This window comes from Macaca thibetana, chromosome 7 (genome assembly GCF_024542745.1).
Source record: "Macaca thibetana thibetana isolate TM-01 chromosome 7, ASM2454274v1, whole genome shotgun sequence".
NCBI lineage: Eukaryota > Metazoa > Chordata > Mammalia > Primates > Cercopithecidae > Macaca > Macaca thibetana.
In genome coordinates, this window is record NC_065584.1 from 40,431,153 (window position 1) to 40,446,565 (window position 15,413).

Sequence of the window (15,413 nt, forward strand, 5' to 3'; positions counted from 1 at the left end):
TATTATTGTAGTACTGCTGACTGAGGGTATGAGTAATGCTCTGACTTTGACCAGACAGTCTTACAAGGGAGGAAAGCATATGAGGATATTCTTAGAAATAAGAAATAAGAATAAAAGGTCAATCTATAAGGTAACTATATTGCAAATCTAATACAAAAAAGTTAACTAAGCTGAAACTATCTTTTCATTCAACAAGGCAAGTACCGGCTTGGTACCAAAAATCTGGATAGCCACTGTCAAGAAAAAGGCTGCTGAGGCAGAGTCCTTATCCTTAAGAAACTTAAAGTCTAGTATAGATATCATATAAGTAAACAAATAAAAAACCAATACAGTGCTATTTGGTAAATGCCACACTAGAACTGTAGAAAATGTCACAGCAGTTACTTGTAGAGGAAGAGCATCCTAAGAAAACTTGTAAAGGAGGGAAAGAATATAAGGCCCAAGAAAGACACGAAAGACATACATTACTCAAAATGAAAAAACAAAACAAAATATTAACACAAACACACTGACATCAGTAAAAGTAAACAAATGCTCTATCCAAGCCTAAGATTTTGAATCCCCATAATGAAAATGAACTCTAGAAACGATGTCTTTTTTTTTTTCTTTCTTTTTGAGACAGGCTCTCACTGTCGCCCAGACTGAAGAGCAGCAGCACAATCATGGCTCACCACAGCCTTGACTTCCTGGGCTTAGGTAAACCTCCCACCTCAGCCTCCCAAGTAGCTGGGAGTACAGGAATGCACACCCAGCTAATATTTTTTATTTTTTGTAGGTACAGGGTCCCACTATGTTGTCCAGGAGGGTCTGGAACTCCTGGACTCAAGCAGTCCTCTTGGCTCGGTCTCCCAAAGTGCTGGGATTACAGGCGTAAGCTGCTGCGCCTGACCTATGTCATTTTTTTTAAAGCTTATTTAAAAATGTGTAGTGAAAACCTACTGAAAAATACCCCAGAGTAATTCTTGAGTTCAACTAGAGAAACTGATAAAGCTGAACAGAATTTAATCTCACTACATAAGTAAACTGTTTAGGACAACAAATTGTTTTCTCCCATTTGACTTTCACTATTATTTCAGAGATTAGAAAGCTGACCTCAACATACAATTATAATTATTCATCATTAACTCAGACTACAACAACCAGGTCATACAACTCCTATCTCTTATCTAACATTGAAAGAGTGCTTAATACTGTATATACTAACACTATGCCTACCATTCTTGATGTACCATCTCAATCCTCAAAATAAAACCTACTGAATTAAGCACAAACATCATCCCCATTCTGCAGATAAGGAATCAGGCTTTGATAAGTTAAGTCGTTCATTGTCACACACAAGTCAAGAGAGTATTTCTGCAGACATCTGACTCTATAATCCGTAAAAGTACTGTAAGTCAGTGATAGTACTGTAACTGCACTGTAAAGCCTGTCAGTATGTGCCTATGGAAAAACAAGAAAAAGCCATCAGCAAATTAATACATTTATGGTTATGTCTTTGTAGAAAAAACTAATCAAGAACATGTGAAAGTGTTAGATTTCCTCCCAGTAAACACATTTATGGCCAACCTAGAATAAATGAAATTGTGTTTCAAATGTCAAATTATCTGTTTATGCGAGATGACTAGAATAGAACAGTCTCTAATATTTAGCTCACAGCAAGACTAAAGTTTAAACAAATAAATGATAAAAGTACAAACTGAAACCAAGCATCTAATATGTGCCATTCCGAGCTTTTTTTTTACTCTCAACACTGCTGATAACAAATGTGTGGGTCTTTTCCTCACACCAATTCTCTGGACACCGACTGGGTGTCCTACAGTTCAATTCCATTCTGAATCTATCTACCTGGAGTTAGAATCAGATCCCACCAGTTAATGGCTCAGTCCCAAAAGACTGCCCCGACTTCAGATGCCAACCACAAGTTTTGGGCCTCCCGTACTTCAGACCACCCAAATATTCATCAGGGGTTCCCATGACTTCCCTTCTCAGGTTCAATAGTTTGCTAGAGGCTGAGCACGGTGGCTCACTCCCATAATACCAACACTTTGGGAGGCCAAGGCTGGAGGATCGCTGGAGACCAGGAGTTTATGACTGGCCTGGGCAGCTCAGCAAGACCTCATCTGTACAAAAAATAAAAATAAAATTAGCTGGGTATGTTGGTGCACACCTATTTGAGCCCAGGAGTTGAAGGTTGCAGTGAGCTATGATCGTGCCACTGCACTCCAGCCTGGGTGATAGAGCAAGACCCTTCCTGTCTCTAACAAAAACAAAAAAATAAATAAATAAAAATTATTTGCTTGAATGGCCCCAGAACTCAGAAAGGCACTTTACTTACTAGTACTGGTTTATTATAAAGGATACAACTCAGGAATAGCCAAATAGAAGAGATGCAAAGAGCAAGGTTTAGGGGCGTGGGGTGGAGCTTCTCCAGTCAAACCAGCTTCCCTGCACCTTGAAATATTCACCAACCAGAACCTCTCCAAACAGTGTCATTTAGGAGTTTCATTAGATGGGCATGATTAAATTACTGGCCACTGGTGACTGGCTATCTCTAGCCCCTCTTTGCATTCCCAAAGGTTGAAGGTGGGGCCCCATGCCTTGGTCTTTCTGGCAACTAGCCCACTAACCTGAAGTTATCTAGGGGCCTGCCAAAAGCTGACTCACTGAAACAAAAGACGCCCTTATCACCCTCATTCAAACAAAAGACTCTCTTATCACTTCCATGCTTAAGAAAATTCCAAGGGATTTAGAAGCTCTAGGTCAGTTGTCAGGGACAAAGACCAAATATATATTTCTTATTGTATCATAGCCATATTAAGGGCTGAGATACTAAGTCAAAAAGATACAACCCCCTACGCTACCCTTAAGGAACTTATTTACAATTTATAGGCTCAAAGTTCTTCACTTTAACTCAAGTACTTTTTTTTTGGACACAGGTTCTCGTTCTGTTGACTAGGCTGGAGTGCAATGCTGCCATCATGGTTCACTGCAGCCTCAACTCCCAGGCTCAAGAAATCCCCTCGCTTTAGCCTCCCGAGTAGCTGGGACTACAGGTGCACACCACCACGTCCAGCTAATTTTTGTGTTTTTTGTAGAGACGGGGTCCCACTATGTTGCCCAGGTTGGTCTCAAACTCCTGGGCTCAAGCAGTCCTCTTGTCACGGCCTCCCAAAATATTGGGATTTCAGGCATGAGGCACTGTGCCCAGCCTCATGTACATTTTTAAACACTAGGTAAAGTAGAAAATGGCTTTCATCGAAAAGTTTCTAATCTTACCAAAAAGACAAAGTTAAGTTTTAAGGCAGGCTTATAGACAAAGCAGAAAAGCCAAGGGCTTTGGGATCAAATAAATTAATTCAAATCCTTTCTATCACTTATAATAGGACTATGGATAAAATATTTAATCTCTCTGAGCCTCTATTTCCTCATTTGTAAAAAGGAAAATGCTGACAAAGAACTTGAAATGTAGTTGTTAATATTTAAGAAATACATTCAAAGGATAAGCATACAGCATAACACATTAAGAGGCATAGCAAGGGATACAATTCTGGATAAGAGGGGAAAGCAGAAAGCATTGTGATTTGGTCAAACGAACTATCAATCTTGCTATAAATTTTAAGTATAAAAGGATAAGGTATAAAATATAGAAGGATAAGATTCCTTTAAGATGCCTACAAAAACTATGAAATTTATTTTCATTAACTCTAAGTATGTACTGATTACCCTTATGCAAATCATTATTGTGAAAAACATTTGCAGGTCATTTATATAGTCAATGAATCACCTGGATCAGAGACTTGTACCTGGGGTTCATGACCTAATTTCCACGAATCTGTGCACATTGTAGTAACAGTGTGTGTGTTTCAGAGAAAGGGCCCAGATGACTATCAGAGTTACAAAACAACCTGTTTAATACTAGAATTTTTTGTTTAATATTAGACAGTTAAATCTGCATGTCCAGTATACATAAACTGGAGTTATATACAGTTTTCAATGTGAGGCAATGTGATTTCCAATACTAAGACAGAAGAACCACTGTTTAACGCATAACTTATTTTCTTCCAGATTTTTTTGGTCAGTAAATATTTGAGTGTCTAGTACTTCCGAGCATAAATGAACATCAAACAGTAGTCACAACCCTCAATAACTTACAGATGAGTTACAAAAAAGAATAAATTGTTAATGCATACTTTTCTAAAATTTTAAGAACTAAAACTTAATTGCCAATAGGAGGGTATGGAACGTTCCTAGAGGAAGGAAGAGTGGGTGGACAAGCTGAATTTTAAATGAAATTATGAACACAGCCTCTTGGAGAAGGGTCACTTCAGTCTATCTACATCAGTGGTTTTCAAGTTGTAGGATGTGACCCATTTGTGTGCCATATAAGGGCTCTAGTGAATCTCAACCAACTTCATAAAAACAGAACAGCTTTATCTTGCTAGAAACTCAGAAAAAAGACTTTCTGAAGCTTTACTTACATTTCAAACATAACATAAAAATGAGTATCTAAATATGGATACTCTTTAAGTACAACCAAGTCCTAGCAGAGCACCTAGCTCACTACATTCATAGAAGCAGTCAATCATGTTAAATGAATGCAGTTTTAAAGGCACTTCTAAAACACACAAGCAAAATACAGAATGCCGACTTCTTACATCAAAGCAAAATAATGTATTTTAAGTGACATTCTAAAACCTTTTCTGTGACAATGTAAAACTCTCAAAATATAATATTTTGACACAAAATCCTCAACTGTTTGTGTGAAGCTTCTCAAACTGTGAAGCCAATTATGATTTATATCAAAAAAGCATAACTCAAAAGATAACTATAAACACATAATTAAAATTTCTAATATTTGGATGTATTAGATATACTACAAACTAAAAAACCTGACTCTCCTTAATTATTTCACATATGTTGGTTTGTGACAAAGCACTGTGCAGTCTTGAAACAAAAAGTAAGTGAATATGTATTAAGTATCTGCTATGTGTTAGACATTTTGCTAGGTGCTTTCCATATCTTAATTTTTTCAATCATCTTTCAAAGTGGCTACATGTCATAGGTGAGAAAAGTGAGGCCTGGCCTAGAATTACAGCATGAAATAAATACCCCAAGGCTCCTTCTATTACAGTACTACAATTACTGTCATTTCTCCCACTGATTTTTTGCCTTAAAACATTGGTATGAGGCCAAGCATGGTGGCTCACGCCTGTAATCCCAGCACTTTGGGAGGCAGAGATGGGCAAATTCACCAGCCTGGCCAACATGGTGAAACCCTGTCTCCACAAAAATACAAAAATTAGCCGGGCATGATGGCAAGTGCCTGTAATCCCAGCTACTCGGGAGGCTGAGGCGGGAAAATCACTTGAACCCAGGAGGCAGAGGTTGCAGTGAGCCGAGATAATGCCTGGGCGACAGAGTGAGACTCAGTCTCAAAAAAAAAAAAAAAAATTGGTATGTAGGCCAGGTGTGGTGGCTCATGCCTGTAACCCCAGCACTTCACGAGGCCAACTTGAGAGGATCACTTGAGTCACGGAGTTCGAGACTAGCCTGAGCAACATAGTGAGGCCCCATCTCTATTTCAAAAAAAAAAAAAAAAAAAAATGTTGGCATGTAAACTAAGACCAGAGGTCAAATCAGGCACACCTTATTTTTATAAGTAAAGTTTTATTGGAAAAGTCATGCTCATTTGTTTGGCTACCTCTGCCACTCTAACAACAGAACTGAGTACTTGCAACAGAGACAATATGGCCCATGAAGCTAAAATATTTAGAGTTATTGACCCCTGCCTTAAAGAAGCAAAACGCTAAGAATCCTAGAGGCCTCAAAATTTCAACGTCTTTGAGGGTCTTTGAGACTATCAACTGAAGAAAAAAACTATAAAATTATATGAGACAGCCAAATTGTTTTAATTTTTATAATGTTATATCATAATTAGCCCAATTTATAAAAACAACAAAATTAAAAAGCTTGATTATGAAGTTACTGTTTCATAATTAAGCTGTTTTCTGGTCAGATGTAGTGACTCACATCAGTAATCCCAAAGACTTGGGAGGCGGAAGTAGGAGAGTTACTTGAGCCTAGGAGTTTGAGGCTGCAGTGAGGTATGATCACACCACTGTACTCCAGCTTGGGTGACAGGGTAAGATCCCATCTCTAAATAAATTAATTAACTAAAATAAAAAATAAACTGTCTCTGTAGCTTGAATTGATGAAGCAAAAAATCTCACAATTCAAAATATATTTAATGAGCATGTGTCATGCACCCACATTTCTCATGAAGGAACATACTCAATTCAAAACAAAATGGCACCTGGCTTTTTCTTACTAGCATTTCGTTTTTTATTTCACTTCACACTTTTTGATTTAATACATTTACTGAGCCAGGTATGAGTGGCATGTGTCTATAGTCCCAGTTAGTGAGGAGACTGAGGCAGGAGGATCACTTCTGCCCAGGAGTTCAAGTCCAGCCTAGGCAACAGAGTGAGACCTTACCTCTTTAAAAAAAAAAAAAAAATCACTGAAATCATTCTACTCTGTATTCCAAGCTGAACATTTACATGATTAACCAAGAGTCTATATTTGATTTTCTGGTAAGAGGAAGGAGTTTTCTTTTTTTTCTTTTTTTTTTTTTTGAGACAGAGTCTTGCTCTGTCACCCAGGCTGGAGTACAGTGGCGCTATCTCGGCGCACTGCAAGCTCTGCCTCCTGGGTTCCCGCCATTCTCCTGCCTCGGCCTCCTGAGTAGCTGGGACTACTGGCACCTACCACCACGCCTGGCTAATTTTTTTGTATTTTTAGTAGAGACGGGGTTTCACCGTGTTAGCCAGGATGGTCTCGATCTCCTGACCTCGTGATCCGCCCACCTTGGATTCCCAAAGTGCTGGGATTACAGGTGTGAGCCACAGCGTCCAGCCTGTTTTTTTTTTTTTCTGAGACGGAGTCTCGCTCTGTCGCCCAGGCTGGAGTGCAGTGTGGTGCGATCTCGGCTCACTGCAAGCTCCGCCTCCCGGGTTCACGCCATTCTCCTGCCTCAGCTTCCCGTGTAGCTGGGACTACAGGCGCCCGGCACCACGTCCGGCTAATTTTTTGTATTTTTAGTAGAGACGGGGTTTCACCATGTTAGCCAGGATGATCTCCATCTCCTGATTTCGTGATCCGCCTGCCTCAGCCTCCCAAAGTGTTGGGATTACAGGCGTGAGCCACTGCACCCGGCCGACTCTTTTTTTTTTTTTTTAAACTTCATGGTTTTCATTCTAAGCAAAAACCTCCAAATCATATCATTTTATCTTAATTCAAAATACAATTCACTATCCAAATCCATTTATTCATTCATTCATTCACTCGTCTGTCACCCAGGCTGGTCTTGAACTGAGCTCATGCAATCCTCCCGTCTCAGCCTCCTGAGTAGCTGAGAGGCGCGAACCACCATGCCTAGCTTCTCCAAGTTTACTTATCTAAACTACCCAGAAGAGGAATGTTTGGTTACAGTGACACAAATAACATTTTCTTTATTAGTAATTTTCAAAAAACTTTTTTTTAGAGACCAGGTCTCACTGTGTTGCCTGGGCTGTAGTGCAGTGACTATTCAAAGGTGTGATCAGAGAGCACTGCAGCCACCTGGGCTCAAGTAATTCTCTCATTTCAGCCTCCTGAGTAGCTGGGACTACAGTATGAACCACCACACCCAGCTCTCATTTAGTAATTTTAAGTAAGAGTCCTCCAATATACAAACTCTAGAATAAATCAAGAAAATTTAAGACCTACTAAAATGTAAAATGTAGGTAACTGTCAATGAATACCTTGACTCTACCGACTTCATTAAGTATTTTAGTTCACAAAATCTTAATTTGGTTTCTTTAAAAAAAAAAAAAAAGAGATCTTGTTATGTTGCTCAGGCTGGACTCAAACTCCTGGGCTCAAGCGTTCCTCCCACCTCAGCCTCCCAATTGGATGGGGCTACAGGCATGTGACATTGCTCCTTCTTCATTTTTAAGAATAAATGTTAATGTATATTAGTTTTAAAAAGTCCAAAATGATTTTTCTTTAAAATAACCCGAGTTAGTCCCAGAAACATGCAAACATGGTTCAACATTTGAAAAATCAGTGTAACTCACCATATTAACAGATTAAAGAAAAAAAGTTAACACAATCATCTCAATACATGCAGAAAAGGCAGATGATAAAATTCAACATCCATTCATATTTAAAAAACAAACCCTCAGTAACCTAGGAACAGAAGAAAACTTCCTTAACCTCCTTAAGAGAATGCACAAAATGACCTACAGCTGATATCATGTTTTAAAGGTGAAAGACTGAATACTTTTCAAGAAAGTGAGTGAGAGACCAGGCACTGTGACTCATGCCTGTAATCCCAGCACTTTGGGAGGCTGAGGTGGGTGGATTGCTTCCGCCCAGGAGTTCGAGACCAGCCTGGGCAACATGGCGAAGCCCTGTCTCTACTAAATACATAAAAAATTAGCTGGACATGGTGGCACTTGCCGGGGGTCCCAGCTACTCAAGAGGCTGGGATGGGAGAATCAACTGAGCCCAGAAAGTTGAGGCTCCTGTGAGCCGTGTTGCGCCACTACACTTTAGCCTGGGGATACAGTGAGACTCTATCTTTAAAAAAAAAAAAAAAAAAAAAAAGTGAACAAGACAAAGATGCTACTTCTCACCTCTCCTATTCGACATCTCAGTGGAAGTCCTAGCCAAGCCAATACAGTAAGTTAAGGAAAAGAAATAAAAGGCATACAGACTAGAAGGAAAGAAAAGTTTTGAACACGACTGTCTACTTAGAAAATTCTAAAAAAAAATTATTAAAATAAAAAAGCTTCTAGAGCTAACAAGGGAGTTTAGCAAAAAGTCAGGATACAAAGTCAATATACAAAAATTAATTTCTATATACTATCAGTGATCAATTGGAATCTGATTTTTTAAAATTACCATTTACAACAGGACCAAAAAATTAAAATAATTAGGTATAGACTTAATAAAGTATTTGAAAGATCTGCATATTGAAAACTACAATCTCACATAAATGGAGAGAAGCAGCACGTTCATAGATTAGAAGACTCAAATTATTAAGATGTCAATTATATTCAGGTTGATCTCTAAATTAAACACAATCTCCATCAAAATCCCAACAGAACGTATACATTAGCAAGAAGATTATTCTAAATATTATACAGAAAGGCAAAGGAACTAAAAATAGCCATAACAATTTTGAAAAAGAATACAGTTGGAAGAGTCACATTACCTAATATGAACACTTATTTTAAAGCTATAGTAGGACAGGGGCAGTGGCTCACGCCTGTAATCCCAGCACTTTGGGAAGCCGGGGCAGGCGGATCACGAGGTCAGGAGATCAAGACCATCCTGGCCAACATGGTGAAACCCCGCCTCTACTAAAAATGCAAAAATTAGCTGGGCGTGGTAGTGCTTGCTTGTAATCCCAGCTACTTGGGAGGCTGAGGTAGGAGAATTGCTTGAACCCAGGAGGCGGACGTTGCAGTGAGCCGAGATCGTGCCACTGGACTCCAGCCTGGCAACAGAGCAAGACTCCATCTCAAAAAAAAAAAAAAAAAAAAAAGCTATAGTAGGCCAGGTGCGATGGCTAACCCCTGTAATCCTAGCACTTTTGGAGGTTGAGGTGGGAGGATCCCTTGTGCTCAGATGCTCAACACCAGCTTGGGCAACATAGGGAGATCTTGTCTCTACAAAAAAATTTTAAAAATTGGCCTGGCATGGTGGCATACCTATAGTACCAGCCACTGGGGCAAGGGGAGGATGGCTTGAATCCAGGAGGTTGAGGCTGCAGTGAGCCATATTCACACCACTGTATTCCAGCCTGGGCAACAGAGTGAGACCCTGTCTCAAAAATTTTTTAAATAATACAGCCTGGGCAACATAGCCAAAACCTCATCTCTACAAATAATTTTAAAACTTAGCCAAGTGTGGTGGCACGCCTGTGGTCCCAGCTAATTGGGAGGATCGCTTGAACCTGGGAGGCCAACGCTGCAGTGAGCAGAGATCACTGCACTCCAGCCTGAGCGACAGAGAGAGACTCTGTCTCTAAATAAAAAAGGATAGACAAAATAGATCAATTGAACGGTCCATAAACAAATCTAAACAAATGTAGTCAAATAGTTTTTGACAAAGAGACAAGGGGAATTCAATGGGAAAAAGATCATGTTTTCAACAAATGGTCATGGAACAACTGGACAAATAAATGAAACTCAACCTGTACTTTTCTCATTTTATATGAAAATAAACTCAAAATGGAACATAGATCTAAGAATAAAATTACAATATAAAACTTGGAAAAAAAATAGGATAAAAACCTCTCTGACCTTGGACTGAGCAAAGAGTTCGTAGATACAATATTTGAATTTTAAAAATTAATAATTTGGACTTTCTCAAAATTTAAAACTTCTATACTTCAAAAGTAATGAAGTATAAAAGTTATGAGGATGAAAAGGCAAGCCAGAGTGGAAGAAAACCTTCGTAAATCACCTATCTGACAAAAGATAAAGGACTATAAAGAACTTTTGGGGCAGTGGCTCATGCCTGTAATCCCAACACTTTGGGAGGCGGAGGCAGGAGAATCACTTGAGCCCAGGAGTTCTGAGACCAGCCTGGGAAACATAGTGAGACCCCATCCCTAAAAAGAAAAAAAAAAAAAAAAGGAAAAAAGAATAAGATAATAATAAATTCAGCAATAACAATCCAATTTAAAAATGGGCAAAAGCTTCAGACACTTTATCAAAGATAAACAGATGGCAAATAAGTACATGAAAAGATGCTCAACATCCTCAGTCATGGGGGAAATGCAAAGAAAAATCCCAACGAGATACTATTAAAATGGTTAAACCTAAAGACTGACCATACCAAGTGCTGACAGGAATGTAAAGCAACTGGACCTCTCATATATTGCTGGTGGAAATGCAAAGTGGTTCAGCCACTTCAAGCACAGCTTGACAGTGTATTAATTTCCTATGCCAATGTAACAAATTGCCACAAATTTAGTGGCTTAAAACAACAGAAATTATTTTACAGTCCTACAGGTTAGAAGTCTGGCATATGTCTCCCTTGGCTAAAATTACTGGCAGGGCTGCTTTCTCTTCTGGAGGCTCTAAAGAGTAACCCATTTCCTAGCCTCTTCAAGAGTCTAGAGACCACTCATATTCCTTATTTGTGGTCTGCTCTCCTCCATCTTCAAAGCCAGCAACTCTGCACTTCTCTGACCATTGTTACATCTTTTTTTCCTGACTCTTCTGCCTCTCTTTTTCCTTTTTTTAAAGATTCTGTGACACACTGGGACCACCTGAATAATCCACAATAATCTCCCTAAAGTCATCTAATTAGCAACCTTAATTTGCCTTTGCCATGTAAGCAAACACATTCACAGGTTCCAGGGACTAGAATATCTTTGAAAACCTTTATTCTGTCTGCCACAGATAGGTCTTTTTTTTTTCATTTTAAGATAAAAGTAGGCTATACCTACCACATTCCATTTACTTAAGAGAAACAAAAACTTAGGTTTACACAAAAACCTATTTGCAAAGATTTACAGCAACTTCACTCAGTCACAAAAACCTGAAAACAACTCGAATGTCCTTCAACTGGTGAATGGATAGGTGATGGAACTGTTCTTTACCTTGATTGTGCTAGTTGCACAGCTCTCTGAGTTGGAATTGTACAATGAAAAGAGTTAATTTCATTTCATGTAAATTAAATATTTTTTAAAGAAAGGAAGCAATTAAATCATTTCTCATCCCTCAGATTAGCAAAAATTTTTAAATCTTACAATGCCAATTGTGGGCAAGGACATGAAGCCACTGTCACTCATACTGTTTGCAGGAATGTAAATGGCTACAGCATTAAAAAGGATAATTTGGCTGTAGCTAGTAATGTTGAAAACGCGTATCAACCTATTATCAGCAATTCCACTTATAGGTAGGTATACATACATTCTAGGAAAGCCTCCACACATGCGCTCAAGGAGACATGCACAAAGATATTCATTAAACATTGTTTGAAATATTAGAAAACTGAAAACTCTTCAGTAAGGAAATGAATTGCAGTTAGTGGTTACTAAAAAAGAAAAGGGAAAAAATGCATGACAGAAAGAATCAACCCTGCCTGTTAAGTGATTTGGAGAAGGCAACTTATTGGTTTAACAATAAGACATCCTGAGAAGAGCAGTGAACTTAGAATATGGAGACAAGCATTTTAGCATTCATGTAGTTCCAAGTCTGCCACTAACTAGCAGTCAGACTACGGATTACTTAACTCCTTCAACCCTCACTGTCTTTTTCGTGGAAAATGAAGAGGTTAAGATTACTTCTAACTCAACGATCCTATGATTCAGTAAATATATGACCAAAAATTATAAAGGCCGGGTGTGGAGGCTCACGCCTGTAATCCCAGCACTTTGGGAGGCAGAGGCGGGCGGATCATGAGGTCAGGAAATCGAGATCATCCTGGCTAACACGGTGAAACCCCGTCTCTACTTAAAAAAAAAAAATACAAAAAATTAGGTGGGCATGATGGCGTGGGCCTGTAGTCCCAGCTACTCGGGAGGCTGAGGCAGGAGAAAGGCCTTAACCCGGGAGGCGGAGCTTGCAGTGAGTCGGGATCGCGCCACTGCACTACAGCCTGAGTGAGATATGTGTGTGTGTGTGTGTATTCTGGCGGGGTGTGTGTGTGTGTGTGTGTGTGTATTCTGGCGGTGGCCCACGCCTGTAATCCCAGCACTTCGGGAGGCCGAGGCGGGTGGATCACCTGAGGTCAGAAGTTCGAGGCCAGCCTGGCCAACAGGTGAAACCCCGTCGCTACTAAAAATACAAAAATTAGCCGGGTGTGGTGAGAGGCGCCTGTAGTCCCAGCTAGCTGGAAGGCTGAGGCAGGAGAATCAGTTGAACCCGGGAGATGGAGACTGCAGTGAGCCAAGATCGCGCCACTGCACTCCAGCCTGGGCAACAGCGAGACTCTGTCTCGCAAAAAAAAAAAAAAAAAAAAAAAAAAAGAAAAAGAAAAGAAAATTACATTGTAAAGCACATATGTCAAGACACTATTTTTTCTAGACACTCTGAAATCAGAAAATATCAGAGAAACAGGGCATCTCAGTATAACCTATTAAATTGATCAAGTTTCTTGGAATGTGTGATAAAATTTTATTTTTTAATTTTTTTCCATGACAGCCCTCAGGAGATCCTGAAAACATGTACCCCGTGATGAGATTTTTAATCAAAACCATAATTCAAGATCATGTAAAAGCTAAATCCACTGTACTGACTTGGGTCACCCTCAGTAAGAACTTATATATTCTCTCCCGTTTTAACATTCTAAAACAAGTTAATGTTAATCAATCCACCTTAACTTGTCAAGTTCAAGTCCGTCTAGCCAAAAGTAATTCAGGTACATGGCAAAATTTACTCGATTTTTAAAGATTAAATAATGAATTGCTTTTCCTACTGTTGCCTTTTTTATCTATAAATCTCTTACATTATAATTTAATAGCTCATCCTACTGCAAATAGAAAGCCTATAAAACCTATCCACAATACGCTATGTCCACAGGGATCTAGTAAAAAAAAAAAAAAAAAAAAAAATCGGTAGTTCTTAATTCAAGGACGCTTATTTAATAAGTTTCATTACCACCAATACTTTAAAGACACCAATAACCAACACGTCATTTGTTCCTACTGCAGAATTTAACAGGTTATTAACTTCTGGTAAAATCCAAAAGCATAATTAGTAAACTATCATTAAAACATGATATTGCTTTTTTAAAAAATCGGAAATATTAACACCTTTCACTGTGTCAAATCAAAATTTCAAAATTTTTGTTCAACTGACTTTCCGAATCTAAATTTTTACTATTCTAAACAAGTATGGAGACAAAACACACACTCTATACTACGTCTAAAATCTTCCCAATCATCAGATTTTAATTTTAGCATAAACTGCCAAGAAAAACCTTTCGACCGAAACCTACATTCCGTACACATTACTGTACGTCAATCAACAGAAGGTGAGTTATGATCATTAGAAAGTTACATAATTTACTACAAAGATCGTTTCAAGCAACCTTCATTAAACATAGAATACAACAATGTACAGGCTTCAAAGTTCAACGTGCAATCTTAAATTATCAGAAACCATCAACAAAATTAGGCTTTTCTTTAAAACTGGTCACAAGGAAGCAGGAACTGTTTGCCTGTTTAAGAACGCAATAGGCAGCAGAATACCAGCAGCTGAGTCAGGCAGAGGAACGCTGACTACATTCTGACTTCTAAAGGAAAGCGTTCCCTCGCCGGATTCCCAGACCCGGCCGGGGGGAGTCCCGCGCGTCGCGACATCGGGGCGGGAGCGCAGGGGGCAGACGACTCCCCGCCGCGCCCCCTGCACCTCGGGCCCGGCTGGCTGTGGCCCGCGCCAAGGTGCATGCCCAGCCAAGGAGAAGGAGCGGGCACCGCGCAGGCAGCGTTGCTCCGAGGGACAAAGGTTGGGCTCACACCCTCCACGGCCGAAGCTGCCGCGCCTGAGGAAGCCCGCCTGGCGGCCCGGGGTCTCCCGCTGGCCAGAGTTTGAGCGGCGTGTGGGGGAAGGGGAGCCCGGCCGCCCCTCCCCCGCCGCGCTCCCGGGGACCTGTTGATTAAGATCTCCACAGCCCAGCCGCCGCCGAACCACCTCTTACCTCCGCGCCTCGGCTCCGCGGAGCCTCCCGCCCGGCTGCTCCTAAGCACTGCAGAAGCGACAGCTCTCCGGCGGCCCTTAAAATACCGGATAAAGAATCCAGAAACTCCCGACTCCCCACCTCAGAATCCTTAGTCCCCGCCCCCGCCCCACCGCCAACCTCCTCCGTCGCCGCCGTCGCCGCCGCAGCCGCCAGCAACTCCACTTCTAGACCGCGCGAGACCGGCCCCTGCGGCCGCCGCGAGACCGCGCACGCGCCCCCGGGACTCTGGCGCAGCGGGCGCGCGGATCCCAGTCCCACCCCGCCCGTGAGAGGCTGGCGCGGCTCGCCCAATCCCGAGCCGGCGCGGAGAGAGCGCCCGGTCATTGGTCCTCTCCACAGCTCCCGCCGGGTGCGCGCAGTCGCGCGCCTCTAAGTCTAAAACCCGGGCTGCTAGGAGCTGGCTGTCCCTGCGGAGCCGCTTCGGGGTTTGGCCCGCGGGCTGTGTGGGGACGCGAGGCTTCCCTGGGTTTCTACATCCCTTGGCTCTTCTGTCTCTGGATGACGGCTCCTGAAGAAAATCCGAGTCCTCCTGAAGAGATTCCTCATGTCCTGTCTAGTTAGTCGCACAATCTAACATTTCTTTTTTTAAAAAAAAATGACGTAAACACCTGGATGTGTGCAGTGTTCCACAGAAGACTCCAGAAAGCCACCAGCAGCACTGACTTCTG

General features: G+C 40.9%; 1 protein-coding gene across 5 annotated transcripts in view; it reads right to left on the reverse strand.

The window, feature by feature from the left end:
- The window catches only part of PALS1 (protein associated with LIN7 1, MAGUK p55 family member), a 93,179-nt gene extending 78,052 nt beyond the window's left edge, over positions 1 to 15,127 (reverse strand). Inside the window, exon 1 of one of the 5 annotated variants that reach the window (XM_050797035.1) lies at positions 14,704 to 15,127. The gene's annotated coding sequence lies outside the window, so the exon portion shown is untranslated. Of the gene's footprint in view, positions 1 to 14,254; positions 14,273 to 14,703 lie in introns of those variants that run through there. The other 4 variants (XM_050797038.1, XM_050797037.1, XM_050797039.1 and 1 more) reach the window with 4 other exon arrangements.
- Between the last annotated feature and the right edge of the window lie 286 nt (positions 15,128 to 15,413).